This window comes from Tiliqua scincoides, chromosome 1 (genome assembly GCF_035046505.1).
Source record: "Tiliqua scincoides isolate rTilSci1 chromosome 1, rTilSci1.hap2, whole genome shotgun sequence".
NCBI lineage: Eukaryota > Metazoa > Chordata > Lepidosauria > Squamata > Scincidae > Tiliqua > Tiliqua scincoides.
In genome coordinates, this window is record NC_089821.1 from 114,408,754 (window position 1) to 114,422,553 (window position 13,800).

General features: G+C 48.6%; 1 protein-coding gene across 1 annotated transcript in view; it reads right to left on the minus strand.

The window, feature by feature from the left end:
• Positions 1-2,465, minus strand: part of CALCRL (calcitonin receptor like receptor) — a 79,661-nt gene extending 77,196 nt beyond the window's left edge. Inside the window, exon 1 of the mRNA XM_066611881.1 lies at positions 2,136-2,465. The gene's annotated coding sequence lies outside the window, so the exon portion shown is untranslated. The remainder of the gene's footprint in view (positions 1-2,135) is intronic.
• Between the last annotated feature and the right edge of the window lie 11,335 nt (positions 2,466-13,800).

The following is a 13,800-nucleotide window of genomic DNA, read 5'->3' on the forward strand; positions in this document are numbered from 1 at the left end:
TGAATCATAAATCTTAAACCAGATTTAGCTGTATATTATGAGCTGATGTAAAAAAAGATTATATAATCACCAGAAACTAAACACACATCACTTAATTTTTTTTTAAGTTACCATAGATTTCTGCGAGCTTCACAAGTCACAGTAATTTCATTATAAAGTCACACTTGTCTCAGTAGCATTTTCCAATATCTGGCAAACCTGAGTCTCAACGAAACATCTAATTTGATTCCACATATCCCAGTTATTTCTGGTGGATTCCTGAAAATCTCTGGCACTGACTTTCAGAAAGTAAGCAAAAATGTGTTCTGGGTGTTTACAAATGAATGTGAAATTGACAAGACATCCCAGGGTTGTCTTCCCTAGGGTCTCATATTCTACATCTACAAAATTTGCAGAGGTAGTAATCTCTCTCTGCTTTAGTACAAGGTTGCTGGTCTCTTTGATCAACCACCCAACAAGCAGGCTTTTCTCTTTTCAGCAGTTTTTGAGCAACAATTTATGCATCATAGTGGGATTTTGGCCACTAACAGTTCAACACATATGTCTCCCCTTGTCCTCTTTTTTTTTTTTTTTTTTTTTTTTTTTACACACAGAAAGTAAACCATCAAGGCTGACTGTCATGGTAATGCCATTTACATGTAAACACTGTATCCAAATTAGACCAGTAAACCACCAGGAAGAACGTGTGGGAAGTTAACCCTTCGGGTCACAGGGCCACACACCGCCAGAATTTCACAGCTCTCACATTTTGTAAGCAGAACTTGCCAGGAGAAAAAGCAGTTGCCCTGATTCAACCAGGATGAGAAATGGGGAACAAAAGCCACTGACATTCAGTCCTAACCACATGCACCCAAAAATAGGTTCCAAAGAATTCAGTACTTCCAAACAAATATACTTCTTGTCCAGTTCTATACATATTCTCCTGGGGGGGGGGGGTAAGTTCCATTGAACTCAGCAGTTATGACTTCTGAGTAGATGTGCCTAAGAATGTGCTCTTAGGCTGTCAACCCACAGCTTGATTCTCCTTGCAAGTCCTAACTAATTCTGTAAGCCTTACTCCCAGGTAAGTGTGCGCAGACTGGCACCCTTAGGCAGCCATTCGAACCACACTGACAGCCCAATCCTCTGCAGCTCTACTGATGAGACTTCAACCAGTTGGAAGGCCGTGGCTTTAACCCACTCCTGCCCAACCCACAGTTGTACACATTTGACCCCTGTTGCGTATATGCAACGTTGGGCAGAAAGGCTTGGAACATCAAACCAAACAAGACAGAAGGGGATTTGGCTCCTTGGAGAGTTGTCCTGCTCTGAGACGATTGATGTGCTACAGCCTGGCTCAGATCTACCTGTGAGAGGAGAAGATCACAGGCACACTTGGCTGCGAATGCAACCAGCGCTTCGGTAGCAGCCCGAGACCCGCGGGTTGGCGCGATGCACGTTCAGTGGGAAGCAAGGACCGTCCCCACGAGGGAGCACAGCCCCCGCAGGCTGACTGGGGAGTGCAGCCCACTGAAGGCGGCGGGACGGGAGCGCCTGCCCGTGACCCCGGCTCCATCAGCCGCCCTTGGCAAACTCTTCAGCAGACACCCGGCAAGCTACCGTGCTGCGGAAGCTCTCACGCCTCCCATCCCGGAGACAAGCCAGAAAGACCTGCCCCACCGCGGATCGCCGATTCTCCTCCCTGCCCTCGATCTCCTCCTGCCTTCCAGCCCCGAAGCTCTCCAGAGATGCCCACCAGGGCGCGCGATCCCTTCCCACGAGGGAAGGCTCCACGCGTGGGTCCCAGAGCACTTCTCTGGCCTTCGGAGAGGACCGCTTTGCGTCAGGCACAACTCAAGAGCACCACGTGGGTGGATTGGCATTGAGAAGGGGGTGGGATGCCCTCTCCATCTCTGGGTGCCTGTCCTCGAACAAAGGCCCCCCCAACCCAAGGGAAAAGTTCCTCCGGACACTTTGTAGCGAACGATCCCACCCTTGGGAGCGAGTCACATCGGACTTTCCAACACACGCGCGCGCTGTGGATGGAGATCGGTGCACTCACTCCAGACCACACACCCTGCTGTGCAGGACTCACCCCAGAACAGACACCTACACACGCACCCCTTCCTGTGGCGGGAGGTCTGTGCAGTACTCACCCCACAAAGGCTACTCCTAGGACGCGCTGGTGAGGAATCCGTTGTGTGACTCTCAGCCGGGAGGGGGTCCTTCCCCCTTTCGGAAGGAGATCTGGGGAGGGGGGTGTTCCCCTCCCACCCCCAGGAAGACCAACTGGCCAGAGGCCGGGCTGGGGGATCCGCGTACAATCCACGGACTGATCAGGCGCCCCTGCAGCTCTTGCGCTCTGGAGAGCGAGGTCTGAATCGAAGCGGGAGCGCTGTGGGAGTGTGAGCGCTGGGCAGCGCAAGGGAAGCATCCCCGCTTCCTGTTACATCAGGCTGACCCCGCCCGTCTCCGGCGTTGGGTTACTCTCCGTCTCAAATGGCACGGCCAAGGCGAGCGACGGTACCCACACCAGATGCAGGAAGAGGACAAAGCCAGCCCTGAAGCTGCCTCTCCTCTCCCTGCTCTGGTGCAGGGGCTGGAGATCGCCTTCTTCCCCCTCCTCTTCCTCCTCTTCTTCTTCCACCCAGTGACTCTCAATGAGACTGAGGGCCCAATCCTAGCCACATTTCCAGCTGTGCTCATGGGACGTGCACTGCGCCCTCTGGTAAGGCCCTCACTGAGGCTTCCTCCAGATCAGGAAAGGTTTGTTCCCTTTCCCCAGGGCTGCACTGGCACTGGAAAGTTGGATAGGATTGCACAATCCTGTGCATGTCTACTCAGAAGTAAGCCCCATTCTGTTCAATGGGACTTACTGCCAGGAAAATGTGTTCAGGATTGCAGCCTTAGAGAAGTCAACTTTTTTCCTTCCTTACAGTTCCATATGGGACCAAATAACAAACCCTTCAAAAGTTGAACCTCCACCTGGAAGAGCCAGGCTCAAATCCCCCAGGCAGCCATGAAGCTTCCAGGGTGACCTTGGCTAGTCACTATCCCTCAGCCTCATCTACCTCACAGGGTTGTTGTGAGGACAAGAGGGAGGAGCCATGTAAAGGAGCCCTGAGCTCCTTTGAGGAAGGGAGGTCTAGAAATGTCATCAAATAAATAAGTTTCCACAGGACTTTATAACTTGTGCATAAGCCTCTGTGTTAAGGCAGTGTTTCTCAACCAGCGGTAGGGGTATCACCACTGGTACATGAGGTGGTTCTGATGGTAGTGCCACCTGGCAGTGAGACCAGGCGTGCGATGTAATGAACAGCAGGAGGAGGTTTGGTTCAATGGGCCGAGCTCCAAAGCATGCTTTTCTGTGCTCAGAAAAGCCCGCCCATTCACTCTGAGCCTCTTACTGGTGCTTGTTGCATCGCATCTGGCCTCCCAACACAGAAGAAACTGGCGATGATGTCCACTTAAAATGGGTGGACCATGTGAAGTGGTATGGCAGAGGGCAAACCTTGAGAAACACAGTTTAAGGTGTTATTAAGCACCAGGGAAATCAGACAGGGAGATGGTGACTTCTGCAAGAGCACTGACAGAGACTGTAGCTCTGCCCCTTCATGCAATCCATGAAGGTAGTGCCTGCATCTTTGCAGCACAGCTACTACTGGGGAACAAGTGCGGTGCAGTTTTAAGTTGGTTTCCCCCCCCCCCAAGCTGTGCCATGTGCCCCTTATAGAGATCAACTTATGTCACTTGCTCTCTTGCTTCACAGCATTATTGTGAGAAGAGAATAATAATGCACGTTAACTCAGAAGTACATTCTTCTGACATAAGAGTGCATAGCGTGACACATTATGTCCTGACCGGCAGAGTGCACAGTAGCAACAGGGAAGAAGTCACCTTGTCCACAGTGGTTTTAAATTTTAAAGCCATTTTAAATTTTCCACTAAGGGCTGCTGCGGCAACACTGAAGAAGGAGCATCGATTCACTTTCCCTTTACTTTTCCTGGGTGGTTGAGCACCATGGGGACAATATGAGGGTTAGGGCCTAGTACATCTTTGAGATACCCACTTCTGTGTTTGCCCCAGGGCCTGATAACACTAACCCTGTCTATGCAATATACTATCAACAACAGTATGACCCACTAACGGCCAATCCTATGAGGCACTGCCACTGGTGAAACAAGCATTCAACCAGCAGCTTTCTGGCATACCACAGCATGCAAAAGATGCAGCCTTATGTGCTGCAACAGCTCCGGACCAGCCCCCCAACCTGGTGGGAGAGGCAGGACAGGCCAGGGTGAGGGTGGAATGGGTTGTTTTGCTAGACTCCTGGTCCAAACTTCACTTAGAGAACTTATGCCCACTTTCAGCTAATTAGCTTCCCTGTGTTCCCAACAGTGGTCCTAGTTCTGCACTGCGCACTGCTGGACCCCACCACCAGCGTAGTTCACCTGTTCAACCTGCAGAGGTCCTCCTTCCTCCCCTCTGCCAGCAGCTTCCCCAGCCACTACAGCAACACCTTAGTCCTCAGCAGGTCTTGAGCATGGCAGCCACACCCCAATCTCCAGTGTTTTCAGCAGTCACTGTTTCCACAGTCTCCAAAGTCCTTTCACCCATCTGTTCTTTAATCAGTTAGTCCTGTGGTTTGAATCCCGCAGTAAGTCTTTGCGGGGACGGGGGGAGGCAGCGGCACGATCCACAGGATCACGCCACTCAGGGGGGGCTGCAGGGGCTTGGTGCACTTGCCCAAGCCCCCTGCAGCCCCCTGGGGGTGCGGGGAGCCCTGCGCAACCTTCGGCAGGGCTCCCCAGGTCAGGGAAGGTGACAGCGGAGCGATCGCGCTCTGCTCCGCTAAACCGGAAGCGGTGCGTGATTGCTCCACTTCCCCTTTTGACCAGGCTGCAGGGACTGGGGTGCACCCTCCAGTCCCTGCAGCAGCTGTTGTGGGGAGCTGGGCGCGAGCGCCTGCAGGGCTCCTCGGGTCAGGGAAAGTGAGAGTGCACCCCATTGCACCCCAGATCCTGGAGATCTTGCTGCTGCCTCCTCCCTGCCTCCTGGCTGCCCCCGCCCCTTAAGGGGAAAGGGACCAGGACCCTCAGGCTGGGGTGTCGCGACACCCACCGTGACAATAACACCCCCCCCACACACACACACAAATAAAGCAGTTAGATTTTCAGCCCTCCCCAGTACCCACCTTACCAGTTCAAGTCTCTGGTTTATTCTTTGGGGGGAGGGCTGCCTTCTGCAGCATTTTTTGAGCTCCACTTTCATCTGATTGGGACCATGCAGCTAGCCTTGCATTCCCCTTTGCCTGACTCAGCCAACAGCCAAGGCTCATTTGCTTACTCACAAGTAAACACGACAGTGTGGCTTGCTTTCCATAGGGCTCAATACATTCTTCTCCTTGGAGGGAGGGACTTCCTTATTGGGTGTTTAATTGGGGCTGCTTTAATTGGATAGGAACCATTCTGGTGTCATTAGATTCCTCTCAGCCTGCCCTTTCCAACAAACTATGGCAAGTTTGCCTACATGCATGATATGGCTCAGTTTCATTTTCCATAGGCTTCAATGCATTTTTTGGTTTCTGTTTTTTTGGCCATAACTTTTGATGGAGAGGAGATATTTCAATCTGGTTTTTGCATTGCATTCCGCTGGAACTTCCACATCCAACAGTATATAACATGATGGGGTTACTCATAACCTCTGCAATGTTAGCAATGTTGGGTCATTTGTGGTGTTACACTCCCCCAAGGGTGGTACCCCAGGGCGGATCGCCCCCGCCAGCTAAGCCACTAGGATTCAGCCTTGTTTTGCAGATCATCCATCTTGAAGAAGCATTCTGGAGAACTCCAAAGGGTTCTTACTACTTTTCTTTCCTCTCAGCAGGGAGAACTGTATTCAGAATCTAAAAGCTGTGCCTGCAATTAGCTTTCCTTTCCTCTTTTTAAATCACCACATAGCAGATAATTTAAATGATCGGGTACCAAAGAAAAAGAATTAGAAGTCCCAGGAATGTAATCATAAGCTGTACCCATCATAAATTAAAGTCATCAAATTCTATATATGGAGAAAACGTATACATTTGTAAAAATGTAAATACACATATGCCTAATTGAGATGAAAACGGCCAGGCACTTAAATCCTTACAAAGGGCAAAAGTTCAAAATCAAGTAAGCAATTTACTCCATAGAGGGTTTTAATTCCTCCCAACACACACTTTGTCACAGTAATTGAAAATGTATAATAAATTGAGCAGAAAAGAAAGAGAATATTTCAGCAATATCAGGTCTGTACCAGTCACAGGCTACAATTCTACGCACATCTGAGAAGAACAGTGCAATTCTATGCCTGTCTGCTCAGAAGTAGGTCTCATTATGTTCAATGGTGCTTACTCCCAGGAAAGTGTGTGTAGGATTTCAGCCTGAGGGCCCAATCCTATCCAATTTTCCAGCACTGGTGCAGCAGCAATGCAACCCCAAGGTAAGGGAACAAATGTTCCCATACCTTGAGGAGGCCTCTGTGACTGCTGCCCCACCACAAGATGCAGTGCATGCCCCATTGGCACAGCAGCACTGGTACTGGATAATTGAATAGGATTGGACCCTGAGTTGAATTGAAGGCAATCAGGCATTTTCAGTATATAGGGATTGGGCTGCTGTGTTTGAAATGTATTTGAAAGTAAGTCTTTACTTTCCACTGACAAGCCCATGGTAGACCTCAGCCTGTCTGGAGCTGTGGTCTCATACAGCAGGGATAAGTGGTGTCAGCATTGCAGGGAATCCCCATACCATATTGCACCAACTTATTTTTAGTGCAGACTTAAGGATCCTTGCATGGGAACATCCCCTGCTTCTGATATAGCTCTGAAGCCTCACTGGAAATGTGCAACATTCCTGGAGAGGCACACCCACAATATTGGAGAATGTCAGGGCAACTCAATCTGTGCCACCATGTGTTGGCAACCTCCATGCTCCAGCTTCCTGCAAATAGTAATCACAGGGGTCTCACCTTCAGCTCTGCACTTGTCCTACCCTCTTCCCTGCTTTTTGTTCTCTAGGAACAGGAGCCTTGGGATGATGAAGCTGATGATGATGATATGGACTGACCAGTCTTGTAAAGATGGGAGGTGTCTCAAACATGACCTCATTTCAAGATTAGTGTAGAGAGTAAAATAGTCCAATGCCGGTGTTAAATAGTAATGACAGGTACCGTAATGGAAAATTTCTGTTTATGGTTCCTGGTCTATCAGCTCTGCTGGTGATTGCAAACAAAATGTGAAATGATAAATTATCTTACATTACAGACTGTAGTGATGTCTCTGGCTCTGATCAGCTCCTTTAAGCAAACAACTTGTCCTCTCTGGTTGTGGTATAGGTTGTGATACAGAAGCTGAGGAGAGCAGAGTGTGGTTTATACCCATTTTACTTCCTTTCTGCCTTTTCTGAGCACACTTGGCTCATCAGTGAATGGAAAGACTTATGTGAAATGAGCTCCTCTGAGATGACCTTCTTGATCTTTGAGCAGGGTGACCAGATACAGTGGAGGACAGAGTACCTATACCTTTAACCATCGTATAGAAGAGGGAATTTTGGCAGGTGCAGCTCAACATGGAAGGGTTGAAAAAGCTACACCTGCCAAAATTCCCTCTTCTATATAGTGGTTAAAGGTACAGGCACTCTGTCCTCCATTGTATCTGGTCACCCTGTCTTTGAGATGTAGAGGAACTGAAGCAGGCTATACCTGATTGGAAGGAGAGCATAAATTGTTAGAAGGGTTTTAATCTGCTTGTCAGGAAGAAAAGCTTAGTTAGATCAAGGTTGCTTTATCTGGCAAATACTAAAACTTCTCTCTCCAGTCACTCAAGGCTTCATTTAAAAAAGGATGAGACTCCCGTGGTGAGCCAGGGCAACATGTGAGTCATTTTCAAAAAAGAAAATTCTTGGACCTCAAGAGTGCTTGAAGGACTTGCTTCCTAGCTGGAGTATGTTTGCATGTGGGCTGACTCATTGGTAGTGGTGATGGAGAAGCACTCTATACATGATCAAACATGCTGTCTTACTTCCTTGCTACTTCACGTGTTCCAGGTCTGGTGATCGCTGCTTCAGGGACAACCTAGATGGGATAAATGGGAGCTTGATGTTTGGAGCACCTAAGGATATTTTCTGTCTCCAGAGCCAGTTGTGGAGCTGCAATTTCAATTGGGCCACAGTGGGAGGTCTCACCCTTCCTCCCTCGTCACAGCCCCAAGCCAAACCCCCTGGAAGTGACTCTTCCCTTAAGTGGGTCCCCTTATTAGTTGTGGCCCTATTAGTAACTGTTTTCAGAAGGGAGACAATTTTGGCTAAAATTGGAAGAAGTTTTGAGGGGGGGGGGGGGAATAGAGCTAGTGGATTTCCAAGGATCACTCCAGACACCCGAGACAGTGCACCAAATAATAATCCCCTTCTGTGGCATTTTGTTGGAGTAGAATGGAGTGCAACACTCTGCTCTCTCCACCCTCCTCTGTTCCTCTTGCCAGTTTCTCGATTGTGGCAAATGCTTCACCTGGCATCACAGATATGCCAGTCCTGTAGAGTCCTTAAAGGATTCCCCTACCTTCCCTCCATGGGTCAAACACTGCTGTTTTCCCACAGAAGACCTGGGCATGTGGAGTGTTTTTCAACTTACGGTCAGCTCAATCAACCAGCCACAAGGGATCATTTTCAAAAAAAAGAAGCTATACAGTGTTGTGGATAACACAACTGTGGATCCAGAGAAAGAAGACCGAGGCTGCAATCCTATGGACACTTTCCTGGGTGTCCAGGAAGTTCAGTAGACTGAACTTCAGTAGAACTGAGTTCAGTAGAACTGCCTTCTAAGTGGACATGCACAGAATTGGGCTGTCAGGGTGAAAAAAAGTGGTATGTTGTGAAATGCTGCCATCTAGTGTTTAAGCACCAACCACTCAGCTGTCTGCACACTGAGATCGTAGCTGGACTGTTGCACTGTCTTCCCAACAGTGTGTAATATGACATAGATAACCACGTCCCCCCATCAGTGGCTTTGATGGTAATGAACTGTTAATGCTGGAATGTATTTTCTTAGAGTGACAAATGACCAAATTCCAGTACTTTGAGCATCAGAATGCAGGTTACCAAGAGGTGCTGATCTGGTGATGGGAATACTTAAATTTGATGGTAACTTAATTTGACAGTATACTTAAATTTAATGGTAACAGTGACTCCTATATAACCTTTGCTATTAATCACATGTGATTCATTAGACATAAATGTGAGCTCAGTTGAAAATTGCTTCAGGGCAAGGAAATCCTCACTTTTGTTTAGCACAGACACAACTGGTATCTTTTTCAGCAAGTAATTCACAAACAACAAAGATACAAATGAATACACAGTATTTTTTGGTACTGATAGAATGAGAGCATGCAATCTGTAGGAATCCGGGAAGCTAATTTTAACAGTTGGGTGGTGGTTGGTTTTTGTTCTCTTTCTTTGCATTTTAATTATTTGTTTTGTTTGCACTGAAATGTTCAGAAGTATTCTGAATGCAGATGGAACTTGTAGTAAAGGCAGATATAGAGATGATGGAGAATGATTTTTTCCCCTCCAAGATCTTAAAATGCACAGTAGAAATAATACAGGTGCAACCTATTTATTCACAGATTATCTGCCTCCTTTGCCCAGGCCTCTGTTCCATTTCCAGGCAGCCCAAAACACTGTAAAAAGGCTCCGCCTCACCCAGACCAGGAAATAGCCCTGGAGCCTTGGAAGAGGTTCCCCTTGCAAAGGAACAGTAACACTCCTGGAGACCCTGAGCCAGCAAAGAGGCTGAAGGGGGGGGGGCAGAAAACCTCTGTAGCCAGAGCATGTGCAGCAAGGTGGAGCTCTCTCACTCACTCACTCACACACACACACACAGGGCAGGTGCAGTAGCAACAGAGGGGATTGCTTAAAAAAACCCAGGGAGTGTTTGCTGAATTCCCCCCCCCCCCATGCAGGCTCTCCATACTCCAGCCTACGGAAACAAAACAGCCCAGCAAGGCTACGGTCCTCTCCACACTTTCCTGGGAGTAAGCCTCATTGACTACAATGGGACTTACTTCTGAGCAGAAACGCATAGGACTGGACTATTAAAAGGTCAGCATCCCACCTGTGAAAGAAGCAGGACAGCTGGCAACGGGGAGGGCTGAGGACAGCAGAGGGGAGGGGATTGAGAACAGCTGCCTTAGTTTCCTTCCATCTGGAAGTGTCAGCCTGCAGCATATTTGCCTAACTCTATGGAATTTAGCACAATGCCTTTTTTGTTAATCGCAACGAGTCTAACGTGGATAAATAGGCTCCACCTGTATTTCTATATAATAGCAGTGAAGTTAAATTCTCCCCCCTCCCCAAGGCACACACAATTTAGGACCTGATCCAGAGCCCTGAGTGCTGGCTCACCGCCGGCATGCACTGCCGCAAACGTGTCATAAGGCATGTTTGCAAGCCATTACCCTGGGCCCAATGCTGGAGTTAGACCTGCTCTGGTGCTGGGCCTGCATTCCGCTGCCCAGTGGTCGCTTGGACTGCCTGGCAGTGGAAAGGTGAGTGGGGTATGGGGTGAGGCAGGGAGAAAGCATTCTAGGATGGGGAAGGTGGGCAGAGGGTGGGGAGGAGATGTGACAGGGGAGGGAGCAGGTGGGAGGAGGGCAAGACAGGTGGAGCTTGGCTCCACTGGATCCTGAGCCCCATGTCGGAGCATGTGGTTCAACATGAGACTCTCTGATTCTGTAGCAGCTCCAGAGCTGCCATAGAATTGAGTAGCCCCATTGCAGGGCTGCTTCCCTTACACTGGAGAAGGGGATGAAAGCCCCCCCCCCCAGGAGCCATTGGCGGCTGCCAGGTTGTGCTCAGGATGCCACAGCAGCCATTTTGGCAACACGGTAGCTCTGCGCACTGGGCAGCTCAGGATTGGGCTGCTCATGAATTCCCTTTTCAACACAGGGTTATTCTCTGATTAAAAAATCTTTTGTTTTTGACAAGTGTTAAGGTGCTTACAATTTCGCTCATGCAGTTTACGTGGCCCATATTCACAATAGGGATAATTGGTGTCCAGGACAGTCCTCATCTCTGGCCCTCCTGGGCCATCCTGCTGAACCCCTGACAATTGGCGGTCTTTGTAACTGACCCTGTCACTGGGTGGTCTGGGCACAGCATCCCCCAGGTACAACACAGTTGCTGATGGACCTGCTGGGGTAAGTCCACCTGGCTAATGCAGTCAGTGCATGATGCCCCCAAGCTTGCTGCGAGGCACCTGGGTGGCAGATGGCCACACTCCCACCAGATAACAGACCAACAATGTGGCCAAACTGCTGCAGCCTCTGCGACCTGCCACTAGAGCCAGCAGGACAACAAGGCAGGCAGAGGCAGCTCCCATCAGGATCAGGGTCTGTGAAAGGAGCAACACGTGCGTCAGGGCAAGGGCAGGAAGAGGTGAGGTGAAGACCAGAGGTGCTTGTGTATGAAGGTTCCCCAGCAGCCGATGAGGAGCTTGGTAAGGGTAGGCATATACCCTGTGAGGGTGGCTGCCTATGATCCTTCAGAGGAGGAGAAGGCAGGAGGAAAAAGCCAGGTGGCTTAACCCTCTCCCCTGGCTACATCTGAGGCTGCTTGGGTTCCTCTTTGCACTCCTAAGCAAGGCTCTCAATCTGCATCCTGGACACCTCTCCATCAGCAGCGTCCTTGACCACTGATGGTCCTGGCCACCCAGATTGTACAACTGGCATCAACAATAACAGGGTGCTGACATGGTCCAAGAAAAAGTTTCAACTTTCATATGTATTAAGGATGACATTTTTCCTGAGTAGAAATTGCTATAGACCTTCTGTGTTCCAATCCCACACTTGATTCATCACGGGGTAAGCCGGGTTTGCTTACACCTCAGTTTTCTTTTTATTTATTTGCTTGAAAAAGTCATTTGCATTCAGTGTATCCTGCATGTTTTCACATGTCAAGCAATAAGGCAGGAAGGAGAACAAATTAAAGCCCTGCCATCCTTTCCCTCCCAAACCCCCACATGTTTCAAAGAGTTCTTGTTGTTAATATTTTTCAACCCACTGTGCTTTTGTATTATGTGTGCATAAAAATGCCACGCTTGCTTCATCTGCTGGCTTTAAAAGGATGCGTCATCTTCACACTTTTCATCAAGGCGAGCTGGAGAAAGTCGGTTTGTACGTAATAAAAAGCTTTTTGATACAGAGCCCACTCTTGCAAAGGGAGATTATTCTCCACACTGAGGAGACCTCTGTCATCATCCTTGATTTATAAGGAAGAGGCTGAAGAGAGTGAAGGGATAGAACAATGAAAGAAACTACAGAAAAGAAACCCCTGGTTGATAAGGCAGAGAAAACAGTGACTGAAATAATTGGCACTTTGCGCTGTGTTATTTAAATGTCATTGGTGGCTTTAGGTTCTTCAGCATCTACATTTGCAGCACTTGATGCCCACATTATATTCAGTACAGTCCTTGGCTTCACTATTGTTTGATTCAGCTTCTTCTGCAAGGATTCCACAACCACCATTCTTTTTCATGTTCATTCTTTTTCATACCCCCTCTCAGGCTGAGAGGAAAGAGATACCCTCTTCATTGGTTATTCACCACATGAATGAAGAATGTGGGGGTGGCAGCAAAAACACACCAGCAAATGTCACCCCAGATACCCCATGTGTGCAGCATTTGTCTCCAGTGGCAAACGTGGTATCCAGGGAGAGATCCTCCTTGTGATTTAGAAGGCTGGGAGCTTACTTCTCACCAAGCTGTGTTTTTTTTAAAGCCCTCCCTGCATGTGGAAATGTAGCATTTCAAGAAGAAGGATGGTAGCCTAGCTTAGTTTCCATATTCCTGAAGTTTGATAAATGGGGAAAGCAATCAAAAATGCAACTGCCTTGCACTTGCATAGTGGAGGAGCATAGTTTCTCCTATGAGTTATCGCAATAGATACTGTAAATCTTCTATAGAAAGGAATAGTAACAGCATTGGATTTCTGGTGACGATGGTGCAAAGCCCTGCAATAGGAGCCCTTATCTATACTGCCTGTCCCCGATGGCACATTGGGTGCTACTGTTGCCAAGAGTACTGAGGCCCACCCAGGTGGTACAATGAAGCAGGCTTCCAGCATGGTCAGTCAGAGTTGGTTGGCTGGTTGGCAACCTTCAGTCTCGAAAGACTATGGTATAAGCCTACAGCACCCGGTATTCCCAGGCGGTCTCCCATCCAAGTACTAACCAGGCCTGACCCTGCTTAGCTTCTGACATCAGACAAGATCAGACATCTGCAGGGTAACAGTTGCTGCCAGAGTGATTATGGCAGAGTGATTATGTCCTATTCAGTAGTGTGGAGGTAGATTTAAAAGTGCAGAAATCCATCATGTGTGTCCCCCCCCCCCCAATACCATAGCCATGCCTGAATAGCCACTTTAAAATTCTTCACGAGAGGATTTTCTTCTCCTACCACTTATCTGCTAGGGTTAGGTTCTGAATCAAATACTGAATCATTGAGCCTATGAAAAAATGGGGTTAGGTTCCAGGGGACCCTCTTCGCTGTACACTCTATGAACTTTATGAAACTGAATCTTCATTTGAAGTATATGGGGCTGGGTGATAGCGAGGGCTCATCCACATCTCCAACATCTGAAGCTTCCTCCTTCGTGCTGGATATCCCATGATTTGTTGAAGGTTGGGGCAATGGTGATGGTGATTTCTCCATGCTAGCTGTCCCTCAACTTGTTGAAGGTTGCTCGTTCAACCACAAGGCCTCAGAGATCAGCAATGGGGAAAGGGTTGCTTC